Raw genomic sequence first — 20,451 nt, forward strand, 5'->3', positions numbered from 1 at the left:
ATCCATTTCATCAATATTTTCAAATATTGCCATTAGGAGTCCATGTATCCTCTTATCTTTTTAATGTCTAAAATCTATAGTGATTCCCTTTTTTATTCCATATTTGTAATTTTTTGCCTCTTCTTCTTTTTTCTTAATTAACCTGGTTACAGGCTAATGGATTTTGTTAGTATTTTTCAAAAAGAAATTTTTGGTCTGGGTTACCTTCTCTGTTATATCTCTGTTTTCTGTATCATTAGTTTCTAATTATTATTTTTTTCCTTCCACCTTGTTTAATTTGGTATTGTCTTTATGACTTAATGAGATAGATAATTGTGTCATTAATTTTCTGGTTTCCTTTTTTTCTAATAGATGCATTTCAGTATATGCATTTCCCTCTAAGGACACTTTTTGCTGCAGCTTACACATTTTTTTTAACATTTTATTTATCTGTTTATTAGAGAGAAAGAGCCAGGGCGGGGGGGAAGGAGAGGAATAAACACACTCCCTGCTAAGTGCAGAGTCTGACATGGGAGTCATCCCAGGACCCCAAGATCATGACCTGAGTGGAAACCAAGAGTGGTCACTTAAGCAACTGAGCTACCCAGGTGCCCCAAGCAGCTTACATATATTACATGTTTTCTTCATATTTTCGTTGATAATATTGATTAATTCTCATTGTGCTTTACCTTAACCCATGAGGTAATTGGAAGTATACAGCTTAATTTCAAACATTTGTGATTGTCTTATTGTTTTTTTTTTTCTATTTCTAGCTTAATTCCTCTGTGATTGGATAACATATTCTATGTGACTTTTGATCTTTGAAATTTTTTCAGATTTATTTGTTGCCCAGAGCATGGTAAATTTTGGCAAATGTTTAATGTGCCTTCTGTGTATTCTATAGTTGTTGGCCACAACACTCTAAAAAAAGTCAAATTTAGTAATCATGTTTCCATATCTATACCCTAACTCATCTTAAAAAGACCATTCTAGGGGTGCCTGGGTGGTTCAGTGGGTTAAAGCCCTGCCTTTGGCTCGGGTCATGATCTCGGGGTCCTGGGATAGAGCCCTGCATTGGGTTTTCTGCTCAGCGGGGATCCTGCTTCTTCCACTGTCTCTGCCTGCCTCTCTGCCTACTTGTGATCTCTGTCTGTCAAATAAATAAATAAAATCTTAAAAAAAAAAAATTCTACCAGTTAGAATGGTGCATTGAAATCCTCTACTCTGGGGGCACCTGGGTGGCTCAGTAGGTTAAACCGCTGCCTTCGGCTCAGGTCATGATCTCAGGGTGCTGGGATCGAGTCCTGCATCAGGCTCTCTGCTCAGCGGGGAGCCTGCTTCCCTCTCTCTCACTCTCTGCCTGCCTCTCTGCCTACTTGTGATCTCTCTCTGTCAAATAAATAAATAAAACCTTTAAAAAAAAAAAAAAAGAAATCTTCTACTCTGATTATGGATTTGCTTGCTTTTTTTTTTTTTTTTTAGTTTTAGCAATGTTGGCTTTATATATTTTGAGACTTTGTTATCAGATGTGGTGTTCATATTTTAAATTGTTGTCTCCCTATGGATTGATTTTTTATCATTATGCAATATCCCTTTGTATCTCTAACAATATCACTTATCATTTGAGCAACATTTAACTAGGGCTTTTTTTTTTTCATCTAGTACATGTGTATTACTTGCAATGTTTATTCTATTTGTATTTTGTGCAAGTACTGATATATTGGGGTTATAACCTATGACACTATTCTTGACTTTTTATTTACCCCCAGCTGTTTAGTGTTTCTTTTCCTTTCCCTTGTTTCCTTTTTTTTTAATTAATGAAGTACTTTGTCTCAACTGGCTTTTTAGTCATATATTCTTTATTTTTTTATTTTTTAGTGCTTAACTAGAATTTGTAAATTGTTTTATTAATTTATTAGTATACAATATAAAGTGTGACTAGTTTCCAGAAAATGTAGGGGCCTTAGAACATTTCAATTCCATTTACCCCCTCACCTTTTGTGTTATTATTGCTTTTAGTTCAATTTTACATACATTTTTAAACTATAAGAAATTACAATTATTTTTTTAAAGAGTTAATATTTATTTAGATTTGCTGCATATTTACTTTTTTAAAAAAAATTTTAGTTTTTTTTTTCAGTGTTCCAGCATTCATTGTTTATGCACCACACCCAGTGCTCCATGCAATATGTGCCCTCCTTAATACCCACCAGCAGGCTCACCCAACCCCCCACCCCTCCCCTCCAAAACCCTCAGTTTGTTTCTCAGAGTCCACAGTCTCTCTTGGTTTGTCTCCCCCTATGATTTCCCCCCAACTCACTTACTATTTTTATTGCTCATCATTCCTTCCTGTATTACTAAACTTCCATCTGAATTTTTTTTTTCCTTCTACCTAATTTTTTTTCTTTTTTTTTTTTTTTTAGTGTTGGTCTGCTGGTGGAAAATTCTCTTTGGATTGCTTATCTGAAAAAGTCTTCATTTTGCCTTCATTTTTAAATAACTTTATTCAAGTCCAATTGATATAAAACAAACTGAGTATATATAAAATATATAATTTGGTAGATGATGACATATGTATACACTGTCAAAACATCACTACAGTCAATATAATGAACATATCCATTATCACCAAAAGTTTCCTTATGCCCCATTTTGATCCTCCAGATGCAGAACATAACTTTGAGGGCATTTGCAACAAGCTCATCTTTTCCTGGGCCTCAGCATTGAGTTCAGCATATAATACTTAAAAAAAAAAAAAAGAAAAGAAAAGAAAAGAAAGTCTTCCAACTTCCTAGGCCAGTATAATAATAAAAATAACAGCTAAGGCATATCATGTTTCTATGTGCCAGGAACAGTTCTAAGCACGTCACGTATTTTAGTACTTGATTTATTGGATTTACTCTTCATCACAACTTTATGAATTGGGTATTATCATCAGGCCCATTTTACTACCGAGGAAGTGAGGTAGATACTAGAAGGTATCTCAGGGAATGATCGAATATGTGTATCCTTTGGCCTGGTGAAAACCTTCTACCTGGAGATCCACCAGTGTTTCAGTACTGAGCACAGATGTTATTTTTAATCTGTTAGTTTATTTTTATTGAGAAAAATTTGGGGAATATTTATAGGTATACAGAGTAAAATATAAATCACTAATAATCCAACCACCTAAAGATTACAACTTCTGGCAATTAATTGCATCCTTTGAGTCTTTTGCCATTATAGATAATACCATTATAGATAATACTTTGTTAGCTTTCTATAAAGTCATAATCATTTTTAAGGCAAATTCTGAGAAGTAGAAATGCTGAATAAAAGAACACGAAAAATGTGAAGCTTTTAATGCATTCACTAATGTTTTACTAGTTAAATGGGTGAAGAGGTAGGGGAGAGTACACAGTAAGCAAATGAATATCAAGGTGAATGAATGTCAGAGATGTCACAAAGAAGAAAGAATATTTGAATCCCAGAGTAGAGGCAAGAAACGATCTCTGATATGATTATTTTGTATAGTTATTTTTTCCTTTGGAAAGAGAAAATGGATTTTAATTATTTCTCATACATAGCTTTCTTTTGGCAGATACCATTGGATTTAAAGATATATAGCCTCTCTCTCTCTCTCTCTCTCTCTCTCTCTCCTTGTTTGTTATTACGGTTAATTCTGTTGCTCCATTTACAGTTGTGTTCACTCAATCGAAAGAATCATTACAAAGTTCATTCTGGTATAGAATCTGGACTGACAGCCTCAATGCCCAGCTTCTGCGTTTGCTCCTTCACGGGTAGCGGTTTCCCTGCCATGCTTTGTTTGGAGATCCTCCGGGGGTGGTACTCTGGAGTGATGAATGCCATCTTTGTTTAAGGGGGCAGGAGGGAGAATAATCTAATTCTACCAAAGAGAGACAACAGTAAACCGATCCTGTGTTTCCATTGCTGCTGGAAAAAGAACAGTAAATGACAGCAAAATTGAATAGCTTGATACTTGCACAGTATAAATTACCCAGCGGAAGAGATGTGTCGAGAAGGAGAGTGAGGATTTGATCTCTGCCTTTCAGTTTGCAGTCATTGTCAACCACGAAGTACAAAAGTTGGCCCGGCAAACCTCGGCTTCATCCAGGATGCCAGGGAGAGAGCCAAGAGATTTTTTTTCCCCTGCGGTTGCTCAGGATTGGTCTTTTGTGAATATGTTTACATCGGTGAATAAAGTTAGAGTGCTTTAGTCATTTTGCTACAGTAATGGTTTTCAGACTGTGGACTGTGCCCTATTAGAGGGTAATGAAATCCATTTAGCAGCAGGTCATTACTAACTTTTCCTTAATGAAATAGTATATACAATAGAATAAAAGAAGATAAAGTTGAATGGAATAAAAAATGTCCAAGTGCAACACACAAGTAAGAATATTATTTAGTAGAACTTTTGTTTTATTTAGATATATACACACACATCTATATGTAAGTACTTGTGTTGCAGATTGAAACATAGTTTTTATTGTGTGTCATGGTCAAATAATTACTGCCAGGAATTTTTTATATTTAGAGATTCCCCCCCACCCCAGAATTATTTTTGTATATAGACAATTTTCCATAAGTTGCTTGGAATTGAACAGATCAGACTTTGGGGGTTTGGGGTTGAGGTGAGGAAAGAAAGTTTTCATATTGACATGGACAGTAATTATCTTCTTGCTGACCAAAATTCCAAGTAGAAAAAGGGTAGACGGTTTCTCCTTTGCTGTCCTGCCTGCTGTTCCCTTGCCGTGCAGTCAATAGACTTCTATCTCCTTTTAAAAAAGAAGTGAAACAAAACAAAATCAACCAACAACAAAAACTCCAAGTAGAAAAAAAGTAGGCTTATCTGAATCTGTCTTTATTATGGTCCTATGTAGAAAGTAATGCTGATAATGACACCCCTTTTCAAGTGTCAGCTAGAAAATACCCCAAGGGGAGAAAACCACCATAGTGCCATTCAAATACCAAACCCAAGGTCACCAGACTGACAAGAGGATTGTTTATGGTAATACTGTACACCTACTTGCCTGTGATTAGGGTTAAGAATTTACCATGAAGTTACTAGTAGTTGATGGTAATAATGTTTTAATTTCAAATTTTTAGGATGATAATTTCATAATAAAATAAGTTTTCATGGATCCAAGGTTTTTTTTCCCCCTAATTCATCTTTATTTAAATCTGTGTTAATTGCCTTGAGTTAACATTAAGTAGACCCATGAACTTGGGTAAGATCCAGTTAGTGGCCCAACTGTATATAAGTAAGTTTCCCAAATGTGGGAAATATGCATATAAATATGTGTACACAGATCATATCAGTACATAGTATGTTTTGCCAAATATATCCATTCACTGGTACTTCATCTGTATGAAACTAAAGAATAGTCAATACAATAAATAAAAATAGTTGCTCTAGAACAAGGCAGTGGTTGCCCGGGGTGCTATTAGAGAAAGATTTGGAGATGGTGTTTATACTCAGTAATAAATAAATGTTGCATTTGATTAGTGATACCTGTGATGAATATGGGCAGTATCTTGTATGAATGGATTGCTTTTCTCTGTTTTATAGGGGAGGGAAAGGAATAGCAGACAGCTCTAGCCCAGAGTTAAACCTTTTAGCATCTCTCCTTCTCATTTTATTTCTGTTCACATTCATCTGGATTATTTGTTTAGATAGTACCTTATAAATGTTTGTCCGTTTCCTCCTTCCATTATCACTGCCACTCTTACATTTTTGATCTTCATTAAAAGAAGTATTTCTAGATTTCTAGATTGTGTTCCTTCTGCTGGTGCTTACAGTTTTGATAGGAGCAGGGGTCATGGGCTCCCCTGAAAGCCATGTGAAAGCTAGGTACCATCTCTCAGAAAACCAAATACTTACACAAACACCTGCCAGTTTGTTCAGAAGGGTTGTGAACTCTCTGAGGTCTGTACTTAGTTAAAAACCCTTAGTCTAGTTGCCACCCTTCAATCTACATCTCTCCAGTCTCTATCCGAGTAACGTTCCTAATGCGCAATTTGGATCGTGTAACTCTCTGCTCAGAACCATCTTATTTCCTGCTGTCTTCGGAACAGAAGTCCAGTCTGACTGGAATCCAGACTCCTTCACGCTCTCCCTTTTATGGCCCCATTATCCTCTCCACACCCCTGCCTGCTCCTCCCAAATACACAACCTTCTAAGGAGAACCAGTACACCTGCTATTTCTCACAATACTGCCTGCACTTTGTTTCCACAGCTGCTGCTACCTGAACATCCTCTCCCTCACTTTTTTATCTATTAAGGCCCTTTCTAACCTTTAAGCACAGTCTGAGTCTAGTGTTCTCAGATATAGCCCTCAGCTACTGAGTAAGCACTCTGCACTGAGTAACACTTTGTATAGTGTCTTGCACATTGTGGTGATGAATTTCCCCTTTGCCATCAGATCCTTCCCTTGCATTACTGAGAGCCTTGCTCCTGTGGGTTGTGCTGGTCTGGTCCCTGAGTCCACCTGGCCTCCATTTGGGTTCAAGCCCTGGGAAGCCCAGAGGGAAATGGAAGACTGAAGGAAGAGAGAAGTCAGGGTATTTCTTCTCCACACTCCCTGCTTCACACAATATCTTAGATAAAGACCATGTCTCTCCTCTAGGGCTTCGGCTCCAATGAGAGAGGCCCTTCGAGCTTCTGCTGGGTGACCTTGGCCCCAGGACCCCAGTACTGATACTCTTTTTTTCCCTGTAGCTCAAGGATTTGCTGCAATTTTTCAGCTCCTCGATGCCTCATTCTCCCGTTGGCCTTTCCATCTTTCCCTTCACTTGCATGATGAATTTCCTACATTGTAGCCCTTCTGTTTAAATGCCTAGACCAACTTTTATTTTCCCAGTTGAACCTTGAATGATACAGCTCATTTGGTGGATATTTGCTGGATTCTATTACCTAATTTTAAACCATCTTCTAGGTGGCTAGGTGAGCATTCTTTTTTTTTTTTTTTAGTGAACCAGATGTATGTCCTCTATCAGTTATCTAGTACATAGTAGCATTTAATAGGGTTACTTGGGGTAATAACAAATTATCTCAAAACTCAATAATTAGACAAAACTGGTGTTTATAAGTTCAAGAGTCTCAGGGTTGGTGGGGTGGATTTTCAACCTCCTTCCTATGTGTCAGCTGTGGGTCAGCTGGGTGGCTCTGCTCCTCTTGTCCAGCTGTCGTACTTACACGGCCTGACTAGTCTAGGCTGATCAGGATAGCCTTGGCAGAGACCACTGACGTGAGTCAACTTCATTCCATATTTCTCAACCGTGACAGGCTAGTTGAGGCATCTTCTCATAGCAATCACAGAGAAGCAAGAAAAAACATAAGCACAGCAAGAACTTTTTCAGACTTCTACAAACAGCATACCTGCTAACATTCCATTGGCCAAAGCAAGGCACATGACTAAAACCAGCATCAAAGGGGACAGTAAACTAGATTTTACTAAAGAGGCTGTTCTTTAGTGCAAAGTTACATGACCAAACAGTAGGTACAGGGAGGGATGAAGAATGTAGACCATAATGCAATATAGTCTGCCTCGGACTTCGGAACTGAGTCGAAAGAGATAGATAAGTAGATGACAGATGACATTATTTTTTTTTTTTTTGCCATATTAACCCTTTTAAAACAACTTTGTAATAAAATACACATGGTGTATTTGCTCGTTTGTTGGGTACATTTGTACATAGTTACTGACTAAAAAAGAAATTGACCAAGTAAAGAGCCATTTATAAATAACGTATTAATAAACCAAGTTAAAAGAACTTTATTTATCCTTTAACCTTCAATTTGCATTAATTAGGAACAGTCACGGGAAATTGTGCCAACTTCACCTCAGGTCAGATGGCTCAACAAAATGAACTGTTTCATGCCTAGAAATAAATATATTCCAAATATAAATACGAATCAGTTACAAAACAGATTCTTTTGAAAGCACAAAATAACCACACTGTTAATATATTTGTGCCCCAATTAAAAATGTGTAAATAGCACACATTCTAGGCTAAAGCTGGCCCAGGGAGTGATCCTCATTTTTGCTTTGGATCTCATGTAAACAAAACTGCGCAGACTCCTTTGAGCCATGAGCAAATCCATGGCCCCGCTTTCTAAAGAGAAGAAGAATTTAAAATGGTCATGTTTGAGTTGGAAGGGTCTGGGGCTTGACCTTGCTACTTGAAATTTCCTTCTTCGCTAAGGAATCACTTTGAATTTCTCTGGTTGAAGTACTCTAATTTGGTTTGATCTTGGTTTGAGGCACACATTGAAAGAGATACTGTCTGTTGGGTTTATGGCAAAACTAAGAAGCACCTTCAGTCTCACTGTTTTTCAATTTCCCCTCTGAAGTTTTATCTTAAAACCTGGGCCTGTTCTTAGTGACTAAGAACGAGGCCCATGACATCTTACTACTGGGATGAGATTGCTAGCTGGCCTCTTCTTTACTGTTTGGCTTTGGGCAAAAATGTTAAATCCTCCTGTTCCTCTCCTTGGCTCATCTGAAAAATGATCGTATGACCATTGTGAGGACTAAACTAAATAAAAACATTAGCACACCCCAGCCCACAAAATGTTCTTAATATAGGTTATGTATAAAATGTATATTATTATGAATCATTATGTGAGAATTTTTAGATTGTTTTCACTGAGTCAGGTTCACATACATTCTTCAAAATACAAATCAGACTTCTACCCTCAAAAAATAAATGGGGTCCAGTATTTTCATACAAAAGGCACAGTTAGTTTTTAAATATCGATGTCAAGGATAGTGATGTATAGTTATTTATACTCACCATAAAACCGCAAAGACAGTTACAAACACTAGCTTCTTCCTGGGCTTGCCCATTTATTCTTTGAGAACGCTTTTAGAATAGGCTTCCTAAAAATGTCTTGGTCTTCAGCCTCGTGCTATCAGATTCTCTGATGTTCTAGAAAACAGTGAGGTGATGTTGATGGCTGGAGATTTAAAGTCTGTTACAAGAGCAGTGGGCAGAGACCGATAAAAGCAGACAAATACAACTCCAAAGTCTTCCATCGTGTTGTTTTTAAAAGGGAGGAAAACGAATAAAAACAAATCTGTTTTTCCTTTTAACACCCTGAGTGTCCCTTCTGCCTGGAGTCACGGAGTAAAAGAGCCACTGTGAAAACAAGACACAATAGCATCCTGAGGACCTCAGAGTCCATCACAGCGGAAACTCACACATCCGCACATGCCTGTGCACACCCACACACACCCAACAATCACTTTAATAATATAACAAGGGCTTTTATGGTGCTATAATGTTGGGTGTTGAGTGAAAAGACAATGACTGAGCATATGTTCATCCAACATGGCAGCTGCAAGGAATGCGACAGACCAATACGGTTAGTTCTCACACAGACAACGTTGAGTCAAAAATGGAGAACATTAGATACCCATCCAGAGACTCATGTCGTAGAGATCAATTTGAAATACACAAACACCATTCATTGTCCTGGATGCACATATTGTATATAAATGTAAAAAAAAAAAAAAGTGGACTAGAAAAAGACAAACGAATTCATGGTCTAGCCAAAGAGCAGAGTTGTCAAGATTACACCTATGCGGGGCACCTGGGTGGTTCAGTGGGTTAAGCCTCTGCCTTCAGCTCAGGTCATGATCTCAGGGTCCTGGGATCGAGTCCTGCATCGGGATCTCTGCTCGGCGGGGAGCCTGCTTCCTCCTCTCTCTCTTTCTGCCTGCATCTCTGCCTACTTGTGATCTCTGTCTGTCAAATAAATAAAATATTTTTTTTTAAAAGAGAGATTACACCTATTCTCTCTATTTTTTAATTAAAAAAAAAAGCAGTTATGACAAAATTTACCAATGGTCCCCCCAAGGTAGCAGGAATGCAGACATCAGCTCTGCTAACCTCTGTTTTTCTGAGTTCTAAGTTCCCCACAACAACCACAAGAATTGCGGGACTATAGTTAACTGAAAAGCAACTTCTCTTTACACAGATACTCCAAGTGGTCCTCTGCTGAACAGGTAGTTGCCCCCGTGCATTTGGCTCTCTCTTTTATCTGTTTACATGGGCCAGCTGTATCTCCAGCATAATCACACTGAATACAATCTAGACAGCTCCATAGTTCCAAGCCTGGCTATATCCCCTGATGAACACCTGTCATTTCACCACAGGTGGTGGATGCTACTGCTGGTTGAGACTGATCCTAGGAAACGTCCTCTGAGGCCAGCCATACCATCATTAGCACAAAATCTCTACACTGTTTAAGATTTTTTTTTAAATATATTAAAGCTCTTTATTTCCATAATATGCAAACTAGGAATGTGGAATTAGAAAAGAAACTTTCAGCAATATTCATAATAATAATAATCAAGGAAAGAAGGACCAACAGGTGCAAAAACAGAATGAGAAAAAGAAATTTGCATAATCACAAAGCCTCTCTGTACAGAATACTTCTTAATTACAAATTTTAAAAAGACAACTATGTAATGAAGAAGTGTTCCAGATATCAACTTAATCAAATTATTGAATTTGTCATCACCAGTAAAAAACAAATCAATTTATGATGTCACCTGATAGAATGCAATAAAAACATCATTTTTATAATATCCCTCTCAAAAACATATTCTTTGCCTAATTATGAAAAAGACTAAGTCAATTTGAGTGACATTCTGTATGTGCTATTACTGCTCTGTAATCTTGATAAGAATTTTTGAGGGTACGAAATTCAAGGAAAGACAGAGGAATACTTCTAGATTAAAGGCTAGGATGATGAGGTAGTTGGGTAGAACAGATGAGCCAGAAATGTATCTTTTTGCTATTGGAAGAATATGAACAAGGTTTCTGGGCCAGGAATCTATAGGACTTATTTATATGATTCCTGAAACTCTTCTATAAGCTTCAATAGTTTCAGAAAGAAGTATTAAAAACATGCAGACCTGTTTAGATGGTCCTACTGCACATAATAAAAATGCAACTCAGGGTACCTGGGTGGCTCAGTCAGTTAAGTGTCTGACTCTTGATATCAGCTTAGGTCTTGATCTCAGCGTTATGAGTTCAAACCCTGTGTTGGGATGGAGACTACTTTAAAAAATTAATGAATTAATTAAAAAACTAAAAAAAATGAAACTCTATCAAATTGGATGCAAACTGTTTTGCCTCCTATCCAGAGAGAGGAATCCACTGACAACATGCTTATAAGTGTGACATCAAGCTACTATCTGAGTTTTTAAACACCTCCTCTTATTTTTTGCACTTTCTTCTTATGAACGGGTAAGAACCAGTTAATAGACTGGCATGGGTGTCCATAGGCCACAGTTTTACACTGTTTAAGATTTACATTTGCCTTATAACCGTCTTCCCCAAATTCCCGCATCTTGCCCACAGCAAAGTAGATCTTTGGGATCCACAAACGTTGTCCTATGCCTATAATGTCTTATTTACACTTCTGTGTTCAAGTTCCTTTCTCTGAAACCATCACCCCTCTGGAATGAGATTTTTATCTCAGTCTATTTGCATTTATTCAGAATCAGAGACCGCTCTGAAACCAGACCCTATTTAAACATAGAAAGAAGAGCAGTTGCAGATTAAATAAATGTTGGGGAACTTAAAAAAAGAAAAGAAAAACAAAAACAAAACACTTCTATTTACCTTCTTGTGTTTCCCTTTTTCCAGATCTGCGGTTTCCCTCCTGTTGGCCGTCCTGTGAGGGTGCCAGCTTCTGCACGTGATTTAATGGATCAGAAGGTCAGATACCAGGCTTGACTTGGCTGTTTGCAGATTCATGATCTTTGTGATTAATTATCACTTTTTAGCACAAGGGGAATTACCTGCTAATTTGTGGCATTGCTGCTCTTGTTATTTAACATAGTTTTGACATCTGCAGACATTCCGGAGGAATATAAAACATTAAATGGGCTGGAAAAACATAATGGAGAAAAGGAAATCTGGGGTGAGAAAGGTAATAATTGAACAATGAGAGAGAGGAGCTGTATTTCACTTGTTATGTGGGGAAGTTGTGCTCAAGGAACACTGAGCAGCCCTCTCCAACTGCATTTTCCTTGTGTGCTTAAAAAAAAAAAAAAAGGTGTCAGGAGTAGCTAATCGGTGGGTTATGGGTTAGAGCCAGTGGGATAGGGCTCGGCACCTGCGCAGCGCCCATTCCCTTGTTTCCTGGGCAAGCCCTCAATTCTCCCTCTGGTCCCCAGATGTTTGGTAATGTCAAGCAGCCTGTTTGGAAGGCTAGGTTATAATTTGGAACCCAGTTTGTTTACATTATTATAACAACAGTTTCAGTTTGTCTCTGCAGCAAAGATTATGTCAGCACTTTTCTTTCTGTGTTTATTATTTTTAGCAGTTTAAAAGCTAACCGTGAAAAATGGCTTTCTGGCTGTCAGGTGACGTTCAGGCTGGGCCAGGGTCTGGTGGAGTCTATAGAAATGCTCCCGGGCTGTGAGAGTGGGTCTTTTGAATGCTGTCTTTGTGCCTCCCCTTGCCCAGGGCCTCTGGCTTATTGTCTGGGCGCCTCAGTTGGGGTGATGCTATCTGATGGTAACCACGGCTAGTATTACAGTGCTCAGTGCCCAGGCCCTCCCTGGGGGCCCCCAGTCTGGCTGCCTCTGTCTCCCAGCCCTCCCTCAAGGGAACTATTCAAAGCTCTCATATCAGAAAGCACTATTTGCAATTTATAGAATGTTCTAGGGAAAAGTATCAGTAAGGATCACCTGGGCCTGCAGGTCTCTAACATTTTTTTTTTTAACAAAAAACATTCTCCCAAATGAAATCTCCCAGAGAACCCCAATTTGCAAGACACAGAAAAGTACAGCTGTTCTGTTTGAAGGGGAGGAGGGTTGCCACAAAGCCCACCCTTCAGCCTCCTCTTCACCCATTCCAATCAAATCGACTCCTCAGGTCCCCCTTATCGCTCCCAGGAGACCTCCCGACTCCTCAGGATCTTATAAGGCGACCCCTTCCACTTACAGATAAGGAAACTAAGAGGTGATTTTTAACAGGCTTCAAACATGAGACATTAGACACTAAGCCACAGAAGAGTGCACCGTGTACTAATCCATTTTCATACAGCTCTACAAAAGACAAAACTCATCTATGATAGAAATCAAAATAGTGGTTACCTTGAGAAAAAGACGGGAGTGCCTGGGAAGGGGCATAAGGGAATCTTCTGGAGCGATCAAAATGCAGAACTTTATAGAAGTGCAGGCTACACAGCATTTGTCAAAACCCCTCCGTGCCTTGTACTGTCTATAAAGTATACCTCCATCAAAATATAAAAACAAAGAGGGAAAATAAGGCAACAGATAAATGAATTAGGCAGTGGATACATAGAAATACTTATGAGCTTCCTTAAATATTGAAAATACTAATGAACTTCCTTAGAGTTATGTGGATTATTTAGTGAGTGGGCTCTAAGATCATTAGGCAGTTTTGGAGGACAGGAGACTGCTCCTTTTCAGGAATTTTTTTGTTCAATAATCACCAAAGCCAGGACAGGGGAAAAGTTCTCAGAGAATACAACACCAGACAGTGGGACCACAGACTGCCTTTTGGGGTCTTCTAGACTGTGATGTGGCTGAAGGTGATATGTGGGCAGTCACATCGTGGAAATCTTGAGCACAGTACTTGGTGAGTGAATTGATTTCACATGTACCGTCAATGTATCAATAATGTTCCAGAAAGACTTCAGAACTTGTGAATCCTTTGCTCCCTCATCCCAATGTTTTTCCATCACCTATGAAATGCAGGATTCTCTTTCCCATACATTAGTGGAGTGGAACTTCTGGTGACAGAGATTGGGATTTGGGCCTCCAGAGACACCTGTGGAATAGGGCTATTCCACGTTTGGTCTTTCTGCTTTGGGCATGTGTGTCAAGGACTCTCAAACGATTGGCTTTTTACCTGTACCTTTGCCGTAGGCACTTTGACCCTTAAAAAAATACTTTCTTTTCCCCGAAATACTTTGCACCAACCCTACTTAAATTTTTTTATTTGTATGTTTTAGAATTCCGGCAGTAACAGGAAAGGTAATTGTTTGGGTTGAAGTGCAGCTAAGGACATGGGCTGGCCCGAGGGACCCAGCAGCTAACTCTGCATTTAGAGCCTGATGAGAACACTAAGCAGGCAGAAGGAAGGGAAATAGTTCGGTCTGGTTTCTTTTTTAGTATTCATTTTTAATGATTTTAAGGTTTTTTAAATTTAAATTCCATTTAATTAACATATACTTTATTATTAGTTTCAGAAGTAGAATTTAGTGATTCATCAGCTACATACATGCAATACTCGCGCTCATTCCATCACCTGCCATCCTAAATGTCCATCACCCAGTTACGCCATCCCCCACCTACTACCCTTCCAGCAAACCTCAGTCTGTTTCCCACAGTTAAGAGCCTCTTAAGGTTTGCCTCCCTCTCTGTTTTCATATTATTTTATTTTTCCTTCCCTTGTCCTATGTTCACCTGTTTTGTTTCTTAAATTCCACATACCGGAGAGCCTGGGTGGCTCAGTCGGTTGGTCAGCTGCCTCCAGTTCAGGACATGAACCCAGAATCCTGGAATGGAGCCCCGTGTCAGGCTCCTTGGTTCTCTCTCTCCCTCTGCACCATCCCACACAAACCCCCATCATAATAAATAAATAAATAAATAAATAAATCTTTTTTTTAAAATTCCAAAAATGAGTGAAATCATATGGTATTTGTCTTATAGTCAGTGAAAGTGTATTGGGAGGCAAGAGGGGCAGAGGGAGAGGGGCTTCCAGAGCCTGACGTGGAGCTCAATCTCAGGACCCTGGGATCATGACCTGAGCCAAAGTCAAGAGTCCAACTTTTAACTGACTGAGCCACTCAGGTGCCTCAGAAAATGTTTTTGAAAAGGATATGATGACACTGTACAGAAGGGTAAGAGAGGGTTAGGTGAAGCTGGCACAAGAAGCATTTGAAGATGCTCAAATGTTCCAGCCTTTGAGGCTATGCAGACAAACTCTCTACTACTTGAGTGATTTCCCAGCAAAGAGCCAAGGCCTATTTAACTCACAAGGCTGATTCACATTAACAAAAATTTAGTTCACTAATGAAGCCATGGCAAAAAAGAACCATCCATAAAAAATAACATTTTAAATAACCAGAATTTATTTTAACCCACACATTCCATGCTTTGCACATATAAATTTCCTAATTGAATCAAATTTGACTGAGCAAGGTTTTTATTTAACCAATTTAATTTAATGTTCATAAGAGCAGAAATGAACTTACATGATCTAAGTGTTTGGGGAGAATGTGCTCTCTTTTTTTGCAATTTTATGCCCATTTGAAAGGAACTGTTTCTCCATATCATTAAGAGTTAACTTGTCTAAATGGAAAATAGAAGACAGAAGGTGTGTGTCTTCTCCATCCCAGTGACTGGGGGAAAGTGTTTCTCCTGGAGCCAACATTCTGAATATGCATGCATGTATGTACGTATGCATTTATCTACAGGTCAAGTGGTCTTAGGACAATGCAACATGTGTGTAGTCAGATTCTATTAATTCATGAGAATGAGGGTAAAATATTAATAATTGAAGTCCAATCTATTGATTTTTTTTCCCATTGACTTCTAAAAATCAGCAACCTGAAACTTCAAACTAATTCAGCTCCTTATAAGGACTGTTAACTGGGACAATATCCTGATTTGAGTTTTATTCCCCTTTCCTTCCTTAACTATTTTTCCTACTGGTGCCATTGGGATAATAACTGAAAAACAGAATGAAAGAAAAGTAACAGTTTAATGTGCATATTAATAATGATAATAATAATGATGATGATGATGATGATTATTATTATTATGGGTTCCCAGACAAGATAATTGAGGGTAAAATGAACAGAAACAATGCCTAAAGACATAATTGTCACAGGGGCAGGACTGGACTTGAACTTAGGTCTTTCTATCTGTAAACCTCATCTTAAGAAGAGAGGCAATGGCTCAAAACTAATCAAAATATTATATTAACTGGAGAGGAGAAATAGCTACATTGGTGGAGAAAGTAAGCTACTGTCTGGAGGCTGCCCATAACAGAAAACCATAAATAATAGTGACAAACACTCAAAAGTATTTTTCTTTCCACAGCAGCAGGGAGTAGTTCTGTAATCATCAGGGACTCGGGTGCCTTCTATCTTTCTGTATTTCTATCCTTCATACATGACTTTATCCTTAAGGTTACCTCTTGATTGAATATGGCTGCTGGAGCTCTAGCCCTCACATATGAATTCCAGGCAGCAGAAAAGTTGGGAAGAGGAAAGTGAAAGGCACCCAACAATAGCTATGTTTTTTCTCTTTAGGAGTCATTACCAGAACTCCCACCCCACAACTTTTACCTATATTCTACAATTCTTAAGTATAAAGGAAGCTGGAAAATATAGTTGGGTACTTTGCTACCCAGAAGTAAAGTGAAATTTGATTATAAAAGTATATCATGGAGGCACCTAGCAGACCAAGTCACAGATAGGCAAATATGAGAAGCTTTTCAGTTCCAGAGAAGAATGATCAGGGTTCTTTAGAGGAAATGATCTTGTAGCCAACTCCATGACGGATGAAAGTGGGAGCAATGAAAAGTAGATTTGAGGGGTACCTGGGTAGCTCAGTTGGTTAAGCATCTGACTCTTGATTTCTGGCTCAGGTAATGATCTCAGGGTCATGAGATGGAGCCCCACATCAGCCCAGCGTAGAACCTGCTTAAGATTTGCTCTCTCCTGTCCCTCTGCCCTTCCCCTCACCCTCTCTTAAAAAAAAAAAAAAAAAAAAAAAGGCTTTGAGGACTTCAGTTTGTGGTGATAAGCTTCTTATTAGTAAGGTTGCATTAGGGACAGGAGAGAAGAGAAGGATGTGATAGAATTTATGAAGAGTGAACTGACCAAAGAGAATGTATTCATGAATTGTATGGTTCAAAACTGTGTTTCAGCAAATACACACAACATGTGTGTGGGGGCTGTATATATGTGTATACATTATTTATGTGTATGTATATTCAAATGCATATATAGGAATGGCAACTCAGGAAAGACATTCAGCTGAACTTCTAAGAAACAGATCTGGATAAAAAAAAGTTATGTAGTATTTGTCTATATAGAATTTTGGCTGGGGATTTATGATGCATCCTCTTGGCAATGGATAAATAATACACGCATGCAAACAGAAATGAATACATGTATGCACACATACAACATAAACATAAACTTTTCTAAGGCTCCATAACACCAATAACGAAGATCTTCAAACTTTGGCATCCCTAAGAAAAGAAAAAGGAAAAATAAAAAGGGGCTAAGCAATAGCTTAGAAAGGGATTTGTAAAAAGAACTAAGAAGTTATCTAAGAAGCCGAGCTAGAGAAAGTAGGAAAGTCAGGACGGGGAAGGAAACCAGTTTTTCTTTCAACTCTTCTTTCTTCCTTCTCACCTCCCTCCCCCCACGCTCCACCCCCACTTCCTTCTTTCCTTAACTTTCAGAGAATCTTTGGTAACTGTATTTTCATAGACTTTTCATTACGAGCTCCCAAATAAGAATTTAGCCTCCAGGTTGTCATCACATCCCTTTTGTTAAACCAGAACACAGCAGGTAACATCTTGCCACTTTGTAGATGATAAAATCAGAGCACATCTGTGGCTCTGGTAGGGTGGAACCAGAGCTTCACGGCATAGCTCTTTGGGAACTCCATTGTGTCCATGTACACCCACAAATGCCACATCCCTAGTGTATGTAATCCACGGGGCTGAGCAGAAATGACCGAGTCTCTCAGTACAACTCTCTTGATCCTCTGTGTTTGACACCTTGACTATAAAACAAAAATAATATTTCATTTTAGCTTTTAGAATCACCTACCACTGAATAAGCGTAACTTGATTTTCTGATTTTAACCCTCTTTGATTGCATTTTATAAAGCTCACATGTACCCTGTTTTACCCATCAAAGGTTGGAGAAGAACAAGTTTTGTTAGGCACAGGCTGCCTGCTACTCAAGGTGTCTTCTCAGGAAGGCTGCTGAGGCAGAAAGTTGTAATTTCTGCTGTCACATCATGGAAGATGTCTCTCATTAAAAAGTAAATGTCAGGGTGTCTGGCTGGCTCAGTCAGTGGAGCATGTCACTCTTGATCTCAGGGTCATGAGTTCAAACACCACATTGGGTGTATTTAGTGATTACTTAAATAAATACATAAATCTTTAAAAAAAAAACTTTTTAAATAAAAAATAAATGAAACTTGGGATGCCTGGGTGGCTCAGTTGGTTAGGCGGCTGCCTTTGGCTCAGGTCATCCTGGGATTGAGTCCCACATCAGGCTCCTTGCTCGACATGGAGCTTGCTTCTCCCTCTGTTTCTGACTGCCACTCTGTCTGCCTGTGCGCTCGCTCTCTCTCTCTCTCTCTCTCTCTCTGACAAATAAATAAATAAAATATTTTTAAGATAAATAAATAAATAAATGAAACTCAAAAGTGAATGCCTATACATTTACATAGTAAAAATACAAAAATACACATGGGAACAGTTCACATCCACTGTGAAATCATGGCTACCTTGGCAAGACAAGGGAGGAGAGGAAAGAGAGGGAGATAGGTCATTATTGTTTTCTTCTCTTCCGTTTCTTATAAAAAGAGATAAAGGAAATAGAGCGAATGTGAATGGGCATCTGTAATATTGTTTTATATACCACTTGGTGCATGCAGTGTTTCATAATTAAAAAAAAAAATTAAGCAAATTTAAGTCCTTCACATAGACAAAGTGATTGGAGCGCTCCATATTCTTTACTCCATCCTAACTATCTACTTACAACCACATATCATCCTTCTGTGTCTTTGCATATGTGACTTCTCTCTGCCTCCCTCTACTCTTTTCCCTAATAACTCCTGTTCACCTTTCCAGACTCTACAATGTATCACAGTCTCTAGGAGGCCTTGCCTATCTCCTTGCCTTCAGTTCATATCTGGGTTTGAAGGCTCTTCTCATTTATCAAAGAACATTGTGCATATTTGTATCATGGTAGATACCATATCAGTAACATGGTGTGTTTTACACTGTTGTGCACGCCACGGGTTTGTTTCTCTGACTTCTAAGACTATTACCTCTGGCTGAGCTGTAATATTCCCGTGAGCACCATTTACACAATATTCAACCTGCACAATTGTATGGGTCAGACCTGCCTTCTCTGTCCCAGACAGAGACTATCATTATAGCCCTATGCAGAATACCTTGCCACGTCCAAATGCAGAACAGACACATACTCACATAGCAAACACTTGTTTAATGAATGAAAAAAATGAGCAGTCAACCAAACTCTAAATGCCTTGATAAAGAATTCTCTAGACAAGTGGTTCTCAAAGTGGGGCCCCTGCACCACAGCATCTACATCACGAGGGGAACTTGCGAAAATGCAGATTCTCAGGCTCCACCCCAGACCTACTAAGTCAGAAACTCTGGAGGTAGAACCTATGAAACACTAACAAGCCCTCTAGAGGATTCTGATGCACATGTAACTTTGAGATATATTAACTTAGATTGATCAAACAAAAAGCAGAGATTTCACGTTGTCAGTTGATCTGGAAAAGTAAAGAGGAGTTGTCTGAAGAACAGTAAGAGTAGGGGGGCAGGCAGAAGAAAGCATGTGAAAAGACAATGGGGACTAATAGGTAATTTGTAAGTTCATTGTTACAGATGGAGGGAAGAATTCAAGCTGATGGGGCAAGAGAGCTGATAATCAGGTGTTATGTCATAGAAGTTGGTTTAAGATATTTGGGTTTTAATCTGACAGAAGTAGAGAGCCATTTTTAAAAAATTCAACAAGGTAGTGATTTGATCTAGTTTACTATTTCAGAAAGAGTCCTATGGCAAGGGTGTGACAGATGGGAAGGAAGTGAACTTGGCCTCTCTGGGCCACACAAGCAGCTACTAATTAGCCCAGGTGGATTATGATGAGAGCCGAACTAAGGCGGTTGTTCTGGGAATGAAGAGGATGGGATGGGTTCAAGAAATATTACAAAAGCAGAACTGACAAAACATGGGAATGATAGAATTCAGGAGACAAGGGAGAAGTCATCAAGGATGGCTCCTGGGTTTGTGTCTTATGCAATGGAAGTCCATTTGAACCATTCACTGAATTAAGAAAGACAAGACCAGGAGGAGGTTTGGGAGCTGGGATGGGGCTGGAGAAGGTGACTTTGATTGGGACATGTGAAATTGGAGGTGGAGGTATCAAATGCTCGTAGATACATCCTGGGCTGGAAATTTCAGCTTGATATCTAGGTATTAATCATTTATATATCATTATAAACAATGCTGCCATAAATATACATAAATTTTGTCTTAATATCTGATGATTTCCATAAGAGATATTTCTAGGATAAAGGTTGTTGATAAATATAACCGTATTTTACAAAAGGTTACATTATTTCATGCCTCCATTAGCAATATAGAAGAGAATCTTATCACATCTTCACCAACATGATTTAATCTTCAGAA

The 20,451-nt window shown here is 38.7% G+C and overlaps 1 protein-coding gene across 13 annotated transcripts in view; it reads left to right on the forward strand.

Annotated features, from left to right (window-relative positions):
• Positions 1 to 20,451, forward strand: part of THRB (thyroid hormone receptor beta) — a 384,236-nt gene that overhangs the window by 148,412 nt on the left and 215,373 nt on the right. For all 13 annotated transcript variants that reach the window (XM_059162483.1, XM_059162479.1, XM_059162477.1 and 10 more), the window contains one exon: positions 11,641 to 11,712. The gene's annotated coding sequence lies outside the window, so the exon portion shown is untranslated. The remainder of the gene's footprint in view (positions 1 to 11,640; positions 11,713 to 20,451) is intronic.

This window comes from Mustela lutreola, chromosome 2 (assembly GCF_030435805.1).
Source record: "Mustela lutreola isolate mMusLut2 chromosome 2, mMusLut2.pri, whole genome shotgun sequence".
Taxonomy (NCBI): domain Eukaryota; kingdom Metazoa; phylum Chordata; class Mammalia; order Carnivora; family Mustelidae; genus Mustela; species Mustela lutreola.